The sequence below is a fragment of the Ailuropoda melanoleuca genome, chromosome 2 (genome assembly GCF_002007445.2).
Source record: "Ailuropoda melanoleuca isolate Jingjing chromosome 2, ASM200744v2, whole genome shotgun sequence".
Lineage (NCBI taxonomy): Eukaryota > Metazoa > Chordata > Mammalia > Carnivora > Ursidae > Ailuropoda > Ailuropoda melanoleuca.
In genome coordinates this window covers 106,703,858-106,721,826 of record NC_048219.1, presented here as the reverse complement: position 1 = coordinate 106,721,826, position 17,969 = coordinate 106,703,858, and the positions used below count along the sequence as shown (strand labels likewise).

At 42.0% G+C, this 17,969-nt stretch overlaps 1 long non-coding RNA gene across 1 annotated transcript in view; it reads left to right on the top strand.

The window, feature by feature from the left end:
* The first annotated feature begins 937 nt into the window (after positions 1-937).
* LOC117801062 overlaps positions 938-17,969 on the top strand; it is a 37,638-nt gene continuing 20,606 nt past the window's right edge. The window contains exon 1 of the long non-coding RNA XR_004623444.1: positions 938-1,318. This is a non-coding gene — a long non-coding RNA (uncharacterized LOC117801062). The remainder of the gene's footprint in view (positions 1,319-17,969) is intronic.

The following is a 17,969-nucleotide window of genomic DNA, read 5'->3' as shown; positions in this document are numbered from 1 at the left end:
ATACTGTGACATTTTATTTCTTCCCAGGCGCTAACAAAAGATTGTCCAACCACACACTCAGGTTCCTCTCTAGGCTTTCTTTCCTTATAGTAAATCTCCTAATTTTAATTTTTTATGCAGTCCGTATAGGCTGAGAATTTCCAAAATCATTAGTTCCCCGTTCCATTTGCTTAACATTTCTTTTCTCAATTTCTCTCTTTATTCTTGTATTTTATTACAAGCAGTAAGATCATCTTCAATACTTTATTTAGAAATATCCTCATTAAATATCCAAGTTGATCACTAACAAATTCTTTCCACATAAATATAGGACACAATTTAGCTAATCTTTCTGCCACTACATGACAAGAATCTGCTTTCTCCCTGTTTCCCATAACATATCCTCATTTCCCCCTGAGCTCTCACCATCAGGCTTTAACATCCATATTTATACTAACAGTCTGTTCAAGAGTTTTTCAAATTTTCAAACTTCAAGTTGTGCTCCCAATTCCAAAGCCACATCCATATTTTTAGGTATTTGTTACAGCAACACCTCACATTCAGATACCAAGATCTCTACTGGTTTTCAATTGCCACTATAAAAAATTATCACAAACTTAGTGGCTTAAAATAACCTAAATTTATTCTCTTACAGTTTGGAGGTCAGAAGTTTAAAATCAAGGTGTTGGCAGGGCAGCAGTCCTTCTGGAGGCTTTGGAGGACATTCTATTTCCTTGCCTTTTCTAGCTTCTGGAGGCTGCCCTCAGTCCTTGACTCATGGCCCCGTATGGAAGAGGAAAATTGCCCAGAGCAGGCTCAGGCCAGGAGGCCCCAAAAGATGGAAAGTTATTAACAATAAGCTAGAGATAACCAGAAGCCCTACTGGGAGCAAGAGATAACCAGCTGTTTCTGCTTCTGTAAACAGGCTTCCCGCCACAGGCTGTCTGCCCTACTGTTCTCTCCTAAAGCAGCCCCCACTGTCCCAGTTCAAACCCACCTACCAGCAGTCAACGTAGCCCTTGGAGCCTGACAGCCTGCAGTTCCCTATAAAAGCCTTGTAACCCCATGTCACTTGTTCTCTCGCCGGTCTGATTCTTATTTTTCTGCAACATTTCTGGAGTCCCCAGCGAGATGCCAACCTGTCTGGCCCCTTGAGTCACCAGCCGGTAGCTCGACTGCACTGAAGCAGGGAGGAACCCAGGATAATCAGAGGTGCCACACTGCCCGACAGTATTCCAGGTCCTGCTTCACCCTGGAGTTCCAACCCTCCGGGCAGTCTTGGCCCGGCTGGACTCCGAGGAGAAGTGGACCTACTCTCCTCGCAACTCATCTGGACTTGGTAAGCATCCCAGGAATCTGTAGTCAGTGCCTGCTCCAGTGAGCAGAAGGGAAGCCCGGCCACCTTCCAGGAATCTCCGTGAGGAATTCCACAGGTTGGGGACCTCAACTTTGGTGTGAATGCGTGAGTGAATGAATGGCCTGTTTGTGTTTGCTGCTCCACGGTCTTGAGACTACAGAGTCTGAGTGGGCCCCAACCTCTTTCCGTGGTGACATCATAGAGTCTAGGGCGAGCCCTTTGGAGCGCCAGTCTGGGGTTTATATGGACTTGATGCAGGTCAGAGGCACCCATGTCTCCTCCAGGAGAGTGGACAGGCGGGCATCAGATTGGTCTCTCCTTGGAGGGACACCCACCCCTTGTTTGTCTTTGTGCCACCGATTCAGGGCACAGGGAGGGAACACATAAGGTAGGCAAGAGAGCCCTTGTTCATCATGGGGTGGAAGTTCTTCAAAACCTACAGTCCTAGGCTGTATGCTCAAAATTTTAAGAAGGGATTCTCAGGAGACTATGGGATCAAAATGTCTCCTGGAAAATTACACACATTAGGTGAACAGGAATGGGCCACCGTTGGGGTCGACTGGCCCTCCGAGGGTGCCCTAAGATCTACCCACTGTCCAGTTCATTTACATAAGTATGGTTGGGACTCCCAGACGCCCTGACCAATGACCATATATGGATTCGTGTTTCCAGATAGCCCAAACTCGGCCCCTGTAAGTCAGATTCTCTGCTAATAGGAAGGGCCAGAGTAGGGTATTTGTAACCCAGGTATAGAGCCCAAAGGGTGTAAGGAAGCAGAGCCTGTGTCTCAGGGAGCCGTAGGCGCAGCAGTGGGGATGAGCTCTGGAGGAGGGTGAGCCGGTCAGGAAGCGTGGGGACTGCCGTCCTCCTCTGACTCGGGGCCTGAGGCTGAGCTGCAGAGAAGAGGAAATGATAGATGGGAAGGAAACTAAGATTTGGAAATATTTCTTTTAATTGGCGATAAACTCCACGTGAAACAATGGTTTTAGAAATCAGAATAAAATATGGCAGAATGCAGTTCTGACCACAAGTCACATTGTGACTTAGTAGTTCTGGATGAAATTCCCATATAGCTGATTGCATTTCAAAGGAATGGTGGAAGTATTGTTAGTTTCCAAGATCTGCCTGCTCCAGGGACAGTTACAACCCATTTTAAATGAGTCCAGTGTACCCCCCCCCCATAGAGGAAAGAATCCAATTCCATCAAAGTGGATTCAGCCTTTGGCATGCTGTGTTTGCATGTGGCCCAAGTCACAGCCCACTGGGAGTGGCAGCCCCGGCCATCAGTGTCGGTCAGGGGGCAGACATTTCTCTCTCTGTATTATCAAGAGCTCCAGGCTCTTGCGCAGGTCAGACTGCACTAAGGTGCTGACAGTGAGCAGCTGCTCGGACAGACCAGGGAGAGGCTCTCACTCTGTATTTAAAGGGCCCAAGAGCTGCAGGAAGTGTTCCTGCTTCTTCTAAGTGACATGTGTGAAGAGATGACTGATTTAGCAGCTCTGACAGCCCACAGAAAACTTGATCCAGACAGAAACGAAATGTAAGATAACAGGAGCTCTCCTCCTTGAGTTTAAGAAAGAGGAGAGGAGACTACAAATTCTGAGTGTCTCTGATAAGCCAGGCATTATGTTGAGTGTGTTAACCATATACTTTCATTTAATTTCCCAAAACACCATGTATGCTTGTAGAGTTTAAATAATGTAACTTTGGTCATCTAGTAAATAAGTAATACGTTTAAAAAAATCTGATAATCTGAAGCATGGATTCAAACACAGGGAGGAAAAGTATGGGTTCTTTCTGGAATCCTGCAGCTAGGTTTCAAAATTTGTTTCAACCACTTCCTAGTGATGAGGGTGAACAACTTTTCTAACCTTTTGTGTCTTGGTTTCTCATTGGCAAAATATAGGTAGTGTTTACATAACAGAGTTGTAAGATTCAAATTAGATTATCTCTATTAATTGCTTGAACAAATATCTAATGTTTAGTAACTCCGCAGAAAATGTTTGATACTATTTTCCAATGATCTTCAAAATCTATGATGTTCTAAAATGTCATTCCGCTTCCCGTATTTGAGTGTGACAATCATAATACCCACTGAAATATACTTTTCATGTTTCTATTAAGATTATTCTTAATGGTGATAATCTTATGCCATTTGTATATCTGCTAAAACTCAACTGATTTTACCATTATTGTTTGAAAGTTGCTCTTTGATGAGTTGTAAGTAATATATTATTAAATAAAAATGGTAACTTAGCCTTAGGGATTGTAAGTAGAGAGGCAAAGAAAGCAGCAAGACAGTCACAAAGCACAGAGCCCTGGAGGAGACCCAGTAAGAAGGAGAAGGGGCTAATGGAAACTGCCCACCTAATAGATGTGGGGGCTTCTTCCTCACTCATTTTCCGGGTTAAAGGCTGTAACTGCAGCCACCTGGGGTTAGTCTCCCGGGACAGGGATTTTAAGGAATATTCCCAAGTTGCTGACAAAACTCTCTTGTTTCAGGAAAACTCCCTGCCTTGTCTGGCCTGACATGGACTGCCCATCTCCCTTGGTGGTGGGAAGACAGGACGTTGGAGCTGGTGAGCTCTAAAACCGGGAACCCTTTCTCTGCCTTCTGGCAGCACTTTGCCTCTTCGGTCTCCCCCTCCCCCTTCTCATGTTTCTGCACCACCTTGGGTGTGGCCTGCATATCTGGCTTCTAGGCCATCCTCAGTGCCTCAGGCACCCTGGCTCCTTCTCCCTTCCGTGTGAAGGAGCGAGAAGAGCACCCTCGGCTCGAACACCACCCACTCCAGGTTTCCCCACCAGTGTCTCAGATAAAATCGACGATGGTGAGGATCCTGGTGGAACAGAGTTCAGTACTGAAACTAAGTTAAGTTTCTTGGTTTAATTAAGATAGACATGTCTTTTAAGTTATCAGCACTAAATGTGAAACTTTATTCTACCAAGATTTCCTGAAGGTCAAATAAACTCCTGTTACCTCTGTTGCGATTCGTTAGCAAGAGATACTAAAATAAAATTCGTTAGACATCTAGGTCTTTTCCAAAATAGGATAAAGTGCTAAATCATTGATAACTAGACAAAGGTTTCTGCTTTGACTTCTTATTGCAAAGAAATGAAGGACATTTAAATCTGTTGGTAAACATGTTTTGTGCTTAATTAATTCATAAATTTGCCGTCTAAAGAATTCTGATGTAACAGTTCACGATTGGTTACTACTTAGTCTTCACTGGAGATTAAGGTTTCTAAGAGTGCAAAATTCTGCTAAATGTAATTGAGACTGATGGAAATAAGGAAAACAACTCTGTATGTAGAAAAGTAGAAAATATACGGGAATGCATTTTTGTTAAAGGTAAAAGAAGGTAATTTTGTCCTAAATGAGCCTGGTTGTTTAAAAGAAATGGCTTGGGACAGGGTCTAAATGCAAAGAACAGTTGTAGGTTTGTAAAGGAAAAACTCTGGAATGAAATTTTAGGTGTGGTCAGTACAGATTAAGAAAAAAAAATAGATTTTAAAATAGTATACACTAGTATAATATTGAAAGACCACCTTCTCTCTGTTCAAAAAAAAAAAAAAGAGACACGTTTTCTTATATTCATCTGCTCTGGATAAGAGAATGTAAACAAAGGTTTTTCCTCTCTGTCTTTTGTTTAGTCGTTCTCAGGTCTTTGAGTACTTAGTTAAAACTTCTCAATGTTAAAAGGAACTAAGTTTACTAATAACCCAACGGTATTTCCTCCTCAAATCTCATTGTCGCCTTGGTAAAATAAAATTGAGTTTTGTGATATCTGTAATCCTGTTCAGGCATATGCTAGAACTAAGGTTTTAAGAAACCTTCCCAAGATTTAAATTGTAAATGAAGTCTCTTTAACTCATTAGACCTTTTACTTGGTGTGCTGTTCCTGGGGAAGTACTGTTAAGCAAATGATAAGGCTTGGGTTACATTTGGGTGGGTGCTGTAATTACTCTGGAGGTCACCTGCAGTTCCTAAAGTTTTAATGTGCTAATAATACAAGACCACCACTCCCTGTTCTGGCCGTTGAAGTGTTGAAGTGTCGTGTGTCACCAAATAACTGAGTTTCCTTGTCAGTCGAATCATGGTGAACTCTCATATTGGATCATTGGCAGAGTCCGTTTCTGAGCTGTTTTGGGTCACTTATAACTGTTCTTACTGTGTTGCAAAATGAGTTTCATCTTCAAGGAATTTTGTATAAAGGACTTTTAGAACAAAAACAGGTACTCAATATTTTTAAGATTAAAACTGAAATAAGTAAGAATTTCCAGAACTAACTGAAGCTGGATTCAAACTAAACCAGAACTAGTCACATGGGATTAAATGAACTAAAAAGATGATTATAGTGTTGTGACTCTTGTTTGAAACATTGCTGGTTCTCTGATGTTTACTCTTCCAGATTAAGAAAACTTTCTTTTAAGATATCTGTGACTTACAAAAACGTGATAAAGTATTCATTTGTGAACAAATTGAAGCATTTAACTTTCCTCTCTACCTGCACCCTCTGAAATTCAAAAGGTCTCAGTAAATATTCTTTCTTCCAAGGCAATCATGGTCGTTTGCGTAAGTTCAATAAGAATCTGTTTTCCTTGTAACAGGACAGCACTGGAAATATTGGTTATTTTACCAAGGCTTTGACTGGAATGTCATATTTGAGAGAGACATGCATAGACTCAGATATGACCAAACAGCTTTAAGGAACTAAGGTTGACTTTATGAAACGTGGAGCCATAATGCCACTTGGAAATGTTGGTCTGATACCTTGCTTACAAAGTTCCTAGCAGCTTCACCAGGTGAGTAAAGAATGTCGCTTCCTGGCAGGTGCAGGAAACCTCAAAATATATTGGGGCCCTCATGAAGAAGAATCCACCCAAATCTATAGGCATTCCAGGCATGTCTGATGGCAAGTACTTGGCTTGGCTTCTGGCCTGGAGAGGCTGCTAAAAAGTTTGACCTAGAGATTCCTTATGAAAGTTCCAGCAAAGCAGATTCTAAAAGATCTACCTGGCCAATCATTCTTGCTGAGCTTATGTAAATAATTATGCCGTCTGTTAAAACTGGACTTGTTTTCCAAAAAAAAGTAGTCTTATTTGGCTATCTCTGGAAATGAGGGTTATTATAGGGAAATTATGTTTCAACAACATGCCTTTGTAGATGTTAAATTCTAGTTCTGATTGTCTTTGAATGATGTTTACCTAAGCTAGACAACTTGAGGTAAACTTCAGAGAAAATTGCACAATGGCTCATATAGACAATCTTTGTGCTTTTTATTCTATGGGGATAGTAACAGGACCCCGTGAGCATATGATTATTTAAACAACTGGAAAATGGGATTGATTCCCCAATAATTATATAACTCAACTAGTACCTTGACCAATTCTATGTGGCTGGGACAATGAAATCACTCCATAAAAGCCAAAGCATACCCCATTCAATAGGGTTAACTATGGGCTTGTGGAAATAATGGATGACCCCACTTTCTTTATGATTGGATTGGATGATGTACTTGGGGATGCCTTTATCTTGACAAGTCTTCTCCCACTTGCCAGTGATTCCTTATAATTAGGATATTGTTAAGGCTAGACCTTGAAGGGATTCTTGATGGATTTCATCCCTCATAGTCTTATTTATCCTATTGAGGTGTAATTGTAAACAAAGGCTTTAGCCAAGCACATAACAGCCCTCCTGGTAAAAAGAGCCTCAAAGCTCACTATGGGACAGTCCCTCACTGGAATGACTTCACATCAGGTCCGGAGTGTCTTAGACACCAAAGTCCCCAATAGATTATGGGAGTCAGATGTATTAAATACCAGGCAATGCTTATAGATAATGCTTAAAACTTGTCAAACTTTAAGCCCAGCTACCCTCATGCTTGGATCTGGCCGTCGTACTTCTATAGAGCATAGCTGTTCATAGGTTATTGATCTTGTATGTGCTAGTCGACCAGATTTAAAAGACCCCCCACCAAAATACAGGTAAAGTTGGGTTACTGATGACAATAGTTTTATGAAAAGGGGAATAAAAATCTGGGTATGCTATAGAGTTCACTCATGCTTGGCAATTGCCAAAGCCTCACTCTTCTTAAGGCTGTACACCTGCCTAGCTATAATTCACCTCAAAGGCTCTATGGCAGGCCACCCCCCCAATAAGAAGGCTTGGAGGAGACCTCAAACAGATTAAAGACTTAGAAGTGTCCTGCCATCTCCAAGCCCCAGGAAAAACTCTAAGGCACAACTCCCAAGAAGCTTTAGAAAGGACCCCTATCCCTAAGAGTAACTGGACCCATCCCCACCAACTGGGGGACATGATATGGGTAAAAGACTGGAAGAAGGAGCCGCTCCAACTCACTTGGATGGGCCCTATCTAGTAATACTGGCAACTCCCACTGCTGTTAAAGTTGCAGGTATCACTCCCTGGATCCATTGTTCCCGAGTAAAGAAGGCAAGGGCCCCCGCAGACCCTGATGATTGGCAGACAGCTTGGGACCTGACTGACCCCCTCAAGTTAAAGATCCAGAAGACCACCCAGCAGCCCACGGCCGCCAAGAGGGCCTCCGACCCAACTTGATGCCTTAAGGAAACCTGCGGCTCCCCCGGTTAAGGAGTCCACAACCTTGCTCTAGTCGCAAACCTGGAGGCCGACTGGTCAAAGCTCGGTGGAAGCTTGAGGAACTCAACGGAGACCACTGGGACACTAAAGTCCCAGTGCCATCCTATACCAGTAATAATAGTGGTACATGTGACCCCAGTGTTCTCTGTTGGTTTAGCTGAGTCAGCCCCAGGTGACTAGAATTGGACATAGAAAATCGCTCTAGCCACAGCCTATGTAGATATAGTGAGCCTGTTCGGTAAAATCCACTCCTGGTAACTCGATACAGATCTCTAGACCAGCAAGAAACCCAATGGTCATGGTCGATGCCCATTCTAAGTTAGAAAAGGCATCAAAAGCAGGGAATGAAGAGGGAAACTGCCCAGAGCAGGCTCAGGCCAGGAGGCCCCAAAAGATGGAAGTTATTAACAATAAGCTAGAGAGAACCAGAAGCCCTACTGGGAGCAAGAGATAGCCAGCTGTTTCTGTTTCTGTAAACAGGCTTCCCACCACAGGCTCCCTGCACTACTGTTCTCGCCTAAAGCAGTCCCCACTCCCCCAGTTCAAACCCACCTACCAGCAGGCAGCGTAGCCCTTGGAACCTGACTGCCTGCAGTCCCCTATAAAAGCCCTCTAACCCCATTGCCTGGGGCCCAGAATTTGGAGCGGGAGTTCATCTGGATCCGCTGACATAAAAAAATCCTCTCGCCAGTCTGATTCTTATTTTTCTGCAACAGCATCGCATCACCTTTTCTCCTTCTGCTTCCCATATCCTTCTTTTAATTCTCGTCCGCTTTTCTCTTGGAAGGACCCGTTGGTTACATTGGACCTACCCCAAAATCCAAGATCTTCTTTCCATCTTAAAACCCTTACTTCAATCACATCTGCAAAGTCCCTTTTGCCATATAAGGTAATATTCGCAGGTTCCAGAGACTAAGATGTGACATCTTTGACATGCATTATTCAGCTTACCTCAGGCCCTAATTCTTCACCTCTCCTTGGAACCATGCCCCTTGGCATGTCATTTTGTAGCACCCTCTCTCTATGGGTGCAGTGTCCTCCTCACCCTTGAACGCTGGGCTTCACCCTGTGACTTGATTCGGCCAATAGATAAGAGGCAAAAGTGATGCCTTCAAAGGGTTTCAAATTTCCTCCCGTCTCTTGAGCCATTGCCATTGCCATGAGAAGAAGTGTTTCTATCAGTCCAGTCCAGTGATCCCATAAGGTAGATGAGGGACATATGGAGAAAAGCTGCTCCTCCCAAGCCTAGCTTAGAGTGGAGCCCCCAGCTGCTCCACAAACAGAAGAGTAAGCCCAGGGAAGGGCAGACAGTCTCCACAGCTCACCCTCAGGTGTGAGAAATGAATGCTTATTCTTGAATGCCACTGAGTTTTAGGGTGGTTTACTAAGCGGCAATATCATTCTTTTATTTGCACAATAATTTTAAGGCCTAAGGAAAAACTACCAATGGCCACAATTGTTCAGAACTCCCAGAGTCATGTGAATTTGAACACACACACACTCTTCATTTTATAGTGTATTAAACTTATTTTTTTAGGGCTTTGTTAAAACTGCTTCCAAAGAAAATGTCTGGGCTGAAGCAAAGTGGGACCAGAGAAAAATTGGAGAAGGCAATGATTTACAATAGAGGGATCATCTTTCTTGGAACATCCTGAACAGAAGTTTCAATAATGAGGGAGTTCTGCAGCCTTCCTGAAAAAGCCTTCCAAAGACCAGAAAATTCTGTAAAGAACACCTTCAGATATTTCTCATTGATGCTTTTCTTTGTTTTACAAATTTTGCAAATTCGAAAGGTTTTCATGATGGTTTTCTGCAACACTAGTTGCTGCAGTCCTGTCCCCAGTGATGCTGTTGCCGTTGTAGGCGTGTGGCAGTTGTGTGCTGACCGCTGACTGTGCACATCTCTTCCCAGCTCCATGTTCGGTGGCTTGGTGACATCAGGTTGATAGCTAGCAATGAGCCATGGTGGGAGTTTTTATATCACAGAAATCTTGCTTCAGTTATGGATGTGTGCATTGGGTCATAATAGAAAGTGTATTTCTTACACTGGGTCATGGTCAAATGCTGTGAAACCATGGCTCTCAGAGTGATGGAGTAAACTTCAACTCCCTGCAGGACTAACAATCTATTTGTGTAAAACATTTCTGCCCCTGGAAGCAAGGCTTGACACGGCAGCAAATGGTGATGCTACCCAAATTAATTTGGAAATGGGCATTTTTCTATGGACATTTCTGCTGTGGGCGTTCAGTTTCTGTGTTTCTCTTTGTCCTTCATGCAGCTGCAGGAGCTGGGGGCAGGGCGTGTGTGTGTGTGTGTGTGTGTGTGTGTGTGTGTGTGTGTGTGGCTAGTTCACCCTAATGTTTCTGGCTACAATTTGCAATTTCTGTCAGTAACAGGGAAAGAATAGGATGGGTATTTTGCTTGCAGGACTTCAAAAGATAGCGATGATCCCTGTTGACCCTCTCTCAGTCCAGGCTCCACGGCCCGGCAGTGCCATTCTTGAGTGAAATGGGGGACGGAATGGGCTTTGAACCACGCTAGAGGCCCTTGTCTACAGCCAGCAGGCACTTGCACAGCAATCTGAGAAACCTCATGCTCCAGAATAATTCTCCAGCTCCCTTGGGGCTGGCAACTAGAAGCAAATCAAGCTGGCATTGCTAATGTAGTTTGGAACAATCTTCGTCTCAGACAAGAATCCTAAAATCTCCTTTTGTGGGTCCATCTTTATGAGAAGGCTGAGAGGCTGCTTTTCTTTGGATTTCCATATTTTGATGAAACACACTACGTATTTTGATAAACCTATTAAACGTTTTGCTTTTGCGTCATGACTTTCTGTGCCTTCCAAACCTCAGACATATTTAGGACCTGGGTGCTTCCTCCTGCCCATTTCACTTGAATTTCCCACTTTCACTGTAGCAGAAGTTTACACAGGGGCACTGGGTTGATACTGATGGAAAGGGGACCTTCCTGGAGCCAGACAGGGCAAACCTTTAGTCAAGCTTTGCTTCACCAAAAAAGGTGGCATTGGCAGGACTTAACCCACACCCCACCCTCCAAAACCTCAGTCACTGTTGCCTAAAAAGCTAAGCAGATGCAATCACCGAGTATAGCCCTTCACCACCCCTACAGCCCTAAATCCAACCCAACCGGGGCCAAGGAGCCACTCCTGGACGGGAGCATCTGCATCGTGCTGCCAGCGCTCCAGAGAGCAACACTTAGCCAAGGAAAGTAGAAAAGCGTGACAACAGCAATCAAAGTTCTAGCAGTCGGCATAGCTAATTCCACATTGCAGACACGATCCCGGGTGCTTTATTTGTATTAAATCACAAAATTCCTTGGAAGCAGATGCTCTGAGTATCATTTTACAATGGAAGAAAACTGAGGTTAAGTAACTTGCTCAAGATCACAGAGGCAGTAAGAAGTAACATCTGAGTCCAAACCAAGAGTTTGGCCCCAAGGCTCAGGCTCTCCGCCAGACAGCATCTCACCCCTAATTCCGTCAACTAGGTTCTCCCAAAGGGCCCTCCTCACCCCGTCCTTGGCTGTGTCTCCAGCCTTACCTTTCCCACTTAACTCTTGGGGCCTTGAAGCCGCAGCACGTCGCCAGAGGCTTTTGCACAAAGGGTCTATCACATAAGCAGGAATGCCACGGACTCGGTCTGAAGTTCTGTTTCAAAAGATAAATCACCTTTAAACATTAGTGTTTGACTTATATACAGCAAAACAACATCGAATGATGCATCTTACAATGGATTACAATGATCATTGGGGTGCGATACCAAAGTCAAAGCCCCCAAATAACCGTCATAGTCATAGCTTACATGCATTTCCTTGATAAGCCCTCACTACAGTTAAACTCTACCTGAGCCAGGTTTGCCAGGAAAACAGCAAGGGTTAAGAAAGCCTCCTATCCTGTTGTTTCCTGAGATGCCTCACCCTTTTGTGTTTCAGAAAAGAGCTAAAGGCTAAGAATCCCTCCCCTCCCAATATAACTTAGATCATCATAGCCACCTCCACTGCCCCTCACAATTCCTTTACTTAACTGGTTCTATAAAACCCTAGATCTTCTGCCTTTTCTTTGGGATTCCTCATTAACAGATTTTTCTGCTTATTGCAAAAGCCTGAAGAAACTCATCTCCTCCATCGTCTGGTGCATTCTGTCTTTGACAGTTTGGTGCCTTGGCTCCTAGGTTTGGGCTTCTCCTTCAGATTCTCATTTACTCCACTCAAGTAACCAGACCCCCGTGTTGACACTCTGTGCTCCATTCCTGACTGATGACTGGGGGACCCATTGGTACGTCTGACTCCTGGTCCTGTGTTCCAGACTCTTGTCCATTGATGGTACTGTAAGAAGTTGATTTTGATCCTTTTAGAGTATGGGTTTCCCCCACCATTTGAAAGTAGAGTGTTCCTATGAAAAGTTTTGTAAACAGAAGTGGCATAAAACAAAGAAGATGGCCACTTTCCAAAAAAAGTTTGAGTTATGCCACTTTGCTTTTACGAAAGACTTAACATTAGTACCTGTTTTTACTAATGGGAAGAAACCTGAAGAGGATTTTCACTTTTGTGGAAAAAGCCAGTACTGTTCTAACGTAGGTCTTTCCTAAAAGTGATGTGGAGTACCACCGACTTTCAGGAAGTGGGGGACACCTGTACTTGGTGATTTCTAATGCCAGCTTCTCGTGGTTTTAGGATCTGACCATTTGTGATTTCTGCAAATGGATCGATGGTTTATAGAGATCTTGTCTCTGATGGGTGAGAGATGACAGATAATCCATCTTGTTACTCCTTTCTGTTTATCAATTTGTCTGTTTTTAGCTCAAATCAATTAAGAATTTATACCCAAAGAAAAGAGAACAGCTCTTTGATATGAAGCAGTGAGTTTTGTATTTCTGTGTTTATGTGAAATTTTAAAATTGAATCTATAAACTATCTGTATCCATATGCATATGTGTCTGTGATTTTATAATACATTCCTATATTCAGATGGTATTACAAATTAGATTATAAAATCTCTTAAAAAGAGCTCTATTCTGATTGACTTAGAGATAAATAGACACTTACCGTGAATTGGATATTCCTAAGGTTCCCATAGGATGCAGAGAGGCTGTATCTTTGAGTCTGTCAATAAATTTGTTTATTTTTTGTCACTTTGAGAAATTGTATGAAAGGGGATGTGTTTTGTTAAAGAGAGGGAGAGAGAGAGAGAGAGAAGAGAGACAGCAGTTTTGTCCTAAAATAAAATAACTGGTTCTTTAAGAATGAAAAATAGGAAAGGTTAGGGCAAATCTGAATGGGTATAAAAGTTAGAGCGAGTTTGCAGAAAGGCAATTTTACTTGCCATTTTCAAAGCTGGCTAAGGTTTATGATTTATCTGCAAGATTTTTTTTTTTTTAAAAAAAGCTCTAGCATCAATTGTACTGATGGAAACTAGAATTTGGTTTTTTCTCGATTAAGATGAAAAAAGTTTCTGAGATTATTGGTCTACTCCTGATAAGAGTTTGCAAAAGTTAACTCATACCTTTTGTGTCATCTGTCCAGAGAACAAAGATTCTGTGTATTATAAGAATAATTTCCTGTGCTTTATGTTGACTTTGTCATGTCTGTGATTATTTAAGAGAACAAAGCCTTTCACTTTTGACAGGGCTAAGTTAAGGTTCTTTATCATCATGGTATCTCCTATGTTTACTTTTTGATTCTGTTACTGTCCTTTTGATTGTGTTGGTGGCCAAGCATTATTCTCAGTAATGCAGGATCTAATCTTAACCAGTTTTCAAATCCTCCCGACAATTTTTGGTATTTTGCCTTCCCTTATTTGAATCCTAAATGGTCTCTTTTACTCTTAAGTCCATCTTTAAGATTTCCCAGAGGGTCCCCAGAAAATCACAAGCGGTTTGTTTTTTTCCCTGATAAAAAGAGAGGTGCCGGGAATAATTAGGTTTATTTGATATGTTACCATTAATGAGTTGCATGGAAAATGTTGTCAAATCAGAAAAGATACCTAACCTTCCCTAGGTTAAATCCATATGCGTAAAATGTTACTAATATAAATATTTAGAAATGATATGCTATATGGGAAGCTCCTGGAGAATTGTCAGTGCCCTCCCTGTCCTTGATATGGTTCGATTACTGAAAGTCCGTGTGCTACTTGCATAATATTAGACAAAAACAGTGTAGTGTTATTAGTCATAATTTATTTTTTAAATGTTAATTTCATAACAACTTTACTTCTTTAATTTGGATCTAGCATCCAGGTCACTGGTTTTCAAGTGAGGATTCACATTACTGACCTACTGAATTCTATTGATACACAGATACTTAGGACCTACTTCAGACTTACTGAATCTCTTTACTTGATACTATCAATATATTCCCGGTATATTCTAATTATGTGCTTAATGCCCATTGTATATTATGTCTCAGGGTTATTCTGTGTTATATCTGAAGATATTTTTCTCTGTAAAGATTATGTTCATCCATTTTTAAAAGTTAGATGCAATATCTACTGTTCTTTGAAAATAAGACTTTTCATTATGTTTATAGATACTTTACCTAAAATTTGTCTTGGATTGACTTTGTTTTGTACACCACAGAAACATCCCAATTTGCTTTTTAGCTACATTATTCTCCTAATGAACTTGCATCAGATCTTTCACTTTTGAATGGTGTTTTTAAGTAAGCTCCATGCCCAACGTGGGGCTCAAACTCAGGACCCTGAGGTCAAGAGTTGCATTCTACCGACTGAGCCAGCCATGTGCCCCCAGACCTTTCACTTTTGAGCATGGTCAGTAATAAAATAACTAGAGTCATTTTGAGTCTTTTGTCACCTACAGATATGTTTTGCTTTACTCTGATCCTTCCATGAGTGGTCTCGCCTGTACCTGAATGGTTTTCTTCAACAGGAAACTGTTTCAGAGCCCTGTGGAAAGGGATTTTGCCAGGGACTTTTGGGCACAGGCTTCTGAAAGCCTCACTTAAACAATGTAGAGACAAATGGACTGAGTCAGAATTTCCAGGACATTAGTCAAAAAGCAGATGGGTTCCTGAGATTACTAATCCAAGTTACAGTGGAAAAAGAATTAATTATATAGGACTGAATGATGAAGGATGAACGTGGCTTGTGTTAGGAGTATTGTTCATATTTTAATATCCTATTTTCTGTACATAAAGAACCCCTAAATTGTCTTTTCTCTTAAGCTGACTATAACTCATAACAACTTAACAGATTATGCTTTTATGCACAGAAATAACATGTTTATGCTTTTCTCCCTGTCTGACCTCTCCAGAATTCAGAAACTATTAAATGTTCTTTTTTTATGGCAATATACTGATTTGAATATGTTCAATAATTACCAGTCTTCCATGCTAGCAAGACAATTGGAAACATTAGTTATGCAAACATGGCCTTACTTGGAATGACATATTTGAGAGTAACATCCATTTAATCAGATATGACCAAACACTTTTAAGAAACAAAGGTTGACTTTATGGAGCCAATGTTTACAGAGCCCCTTTGAAAGAACTGTCCTTGTATTTGCCTAACGCTAGAGTTTCTAGTGTGACAGGTAAGTAAGAAAAGTCACATATGTGGGAGGCTCAGGAAAACCAGGATTTTTTCTGGAACCCTAAGAAGAGTGGATTTTACTGAAATCTGTAGGTACTGCAGGTGAGTTCTTGGCTTGACTTCCTAGCTTCCAAGGATTTTAAAAGTCCAATCTGAGATTCTTTTTAAAAACTTCCAGAAAAGCAAACTTAGAAACAAACTGAGGGCTTCAGAGGGGAGGGGGGTGGGGGAATGGGATAGACTGGTGATGGGTAGTAAGGAGGGCCACGTATTGCATGGTGCACTGGGTGTNTGGTGCACCGGGTGTTATACGCAACTAATGAATCATGGAACTTTACATCAAAAACCAGGGATGTACTGTATGGTGACTAACATAATATAATTTAAAAACATAAAAAAAAAAAGAAAGAAAAGCAAACTTAAGAAGACCCACATAATGGTAAATTACCATTCTTGCCGCATCTATGTAAATCATCTGGTCAAATCTGAGGAGACTATCCTTATTTGGGGATCAAGAATAATTTTTCTTTGAGATTCTTTTTGATCAAGAGGAGGGTGACCGTAAAGAGGGATTTTGTGTCAGCGGAAAACTGCGCATTGCCCAGAGCACTTTTTTCCCAGTTATTAGATTCTGGCCCTGTTTTTCATTGCCTTTGAGCTATTTTGTGCTTCTATGTCAAGTGCCGAAAACTGATTGATACACAAACTCTGTCATACGTGGTAGATATTGAATTGATGTTCTTCTTTCCCCAACCCTCGGAAAAACCACTTGTGGCATCTACCTGCAAATTGGATTGGATCCTGTTGCTTTGTCCACATTGCCAATAATACCAAATCTTCAATTCTTTCAGTTTCCTTCAGCATCTAGCTACAACACTCCACACAAAGTTTTCCAGTTTTTCTCCCTCCCCACTGAGCTGGTGTCATGGAGAACTAAAACCTGACCGCCCAGATTCCTGTCTATTGGAACTCTAAGTTGCTTTGCTCTGGCCCTTGGAAGAAGCTCTGAGAGTCAACTTCCAATGACTTGACATAAACCTTGAAGGATTCATTGAGGCAGCAGACCACGCATGGGCCAGATTTTTTCCTGGGCAAGCTGATGTTGAGACCCCTGAGGAAGCAAGTCTAGTGAAATGTTCAGGTCATGCATGTCCTTATATGAGAGGTAAACAATGCCATGCACATCACCAGAGCATTGACATTCTAGCTTTAGGAAACCCAATGAGTGGTGTTGCATAACTGAAAGATTTTCCTCCACTGACCTGGATTCCACCAGACTGGTTACCCTCAAGGCTCAAGTCCTGACTATTTAACACAACCTTCTATAGTAATATTTCTCTTTTTTCATATAAGATGCCTTATATCCAGGACTTCAAAAAACCTGATTTTTGCCAGCACCGCTCAACAACAGATGGTTCAACTGATTTTATAGGAACAATGCCAACAACAGTCCTTGAGAGACTACGTCTTAGATTTTGCTTTGCCTCACCCAGGAGGTTTATGAATGTTTCTGAGATGTTTGGGAATGAATAATACTCATTCATCTTAAATGGCAGGGGAATTGATGGGCGTTGAACTTCATCTGAGTCCTATGTGCCCCCAAAACAGTGACCATTAAGAAATTCCCCCACACTTTTGTGTTCAGGGAAATAGACTGACCACAAAAAATCACCCTTTCCCATTTCATATAGGTAAGAACCACCTCCACTCTTCTTCACGATTCCGTTATTTACTTGCCTCTACAAAACCCAGACTCCCTTTCTGTTATTTGAGCCATTGCTCATTAATGAATGCTTTATCTATTGCAATAGTCTGGATAATATCATCCCTTTAATTGTCTGGTGTATTTTGTCTTCCACACCTTGTAAAATAGATTCTGGCTACATCAACAGTCTCTGGCTTCTGGTTCAGTTAGGGCTGACAGGGAAGACTTGGCAGAAGACTGGAGGGAGAAGGGAGATGGTAGTTGGGGAACCTCTTCTCCTGGTTGTTCTCTATACATCTTTCTTCTACAAAATACTCCTCTTCCGAGTTCCAGCACCTACACCTTCCCTCATCCCTTCATCCTGATGGTGATGACAGCTCCTTTGCCACTGGACCCCTGGACACTGGACATCCCCTGCAGCTGTTCTATACCCCTGCCTCTCTCAATGGTCCCTTTGTAAATAAACACACAGCATGAGAGTGTTGTTTTCTGTTGGGACTCTTCTTGACATCATTTATTTTAGGGGCACAGAAGACATTTTGGTCTTTGGGAACCCATTCTCCAAACACTTTTGGGAAGGACAATGGCTTCCCGTTTTTTCCCAAATTACTTTCAAAGAACAAGGTCCACCATGATCCGCCCCCTTTCTCACCTCTACACTTCTTCTCACTCATGCTTGAGTGAATTCATGCTTGAGCCACTTGAAGTTATTTGAAGTTCTTCAAACATAGAATGTTATTTT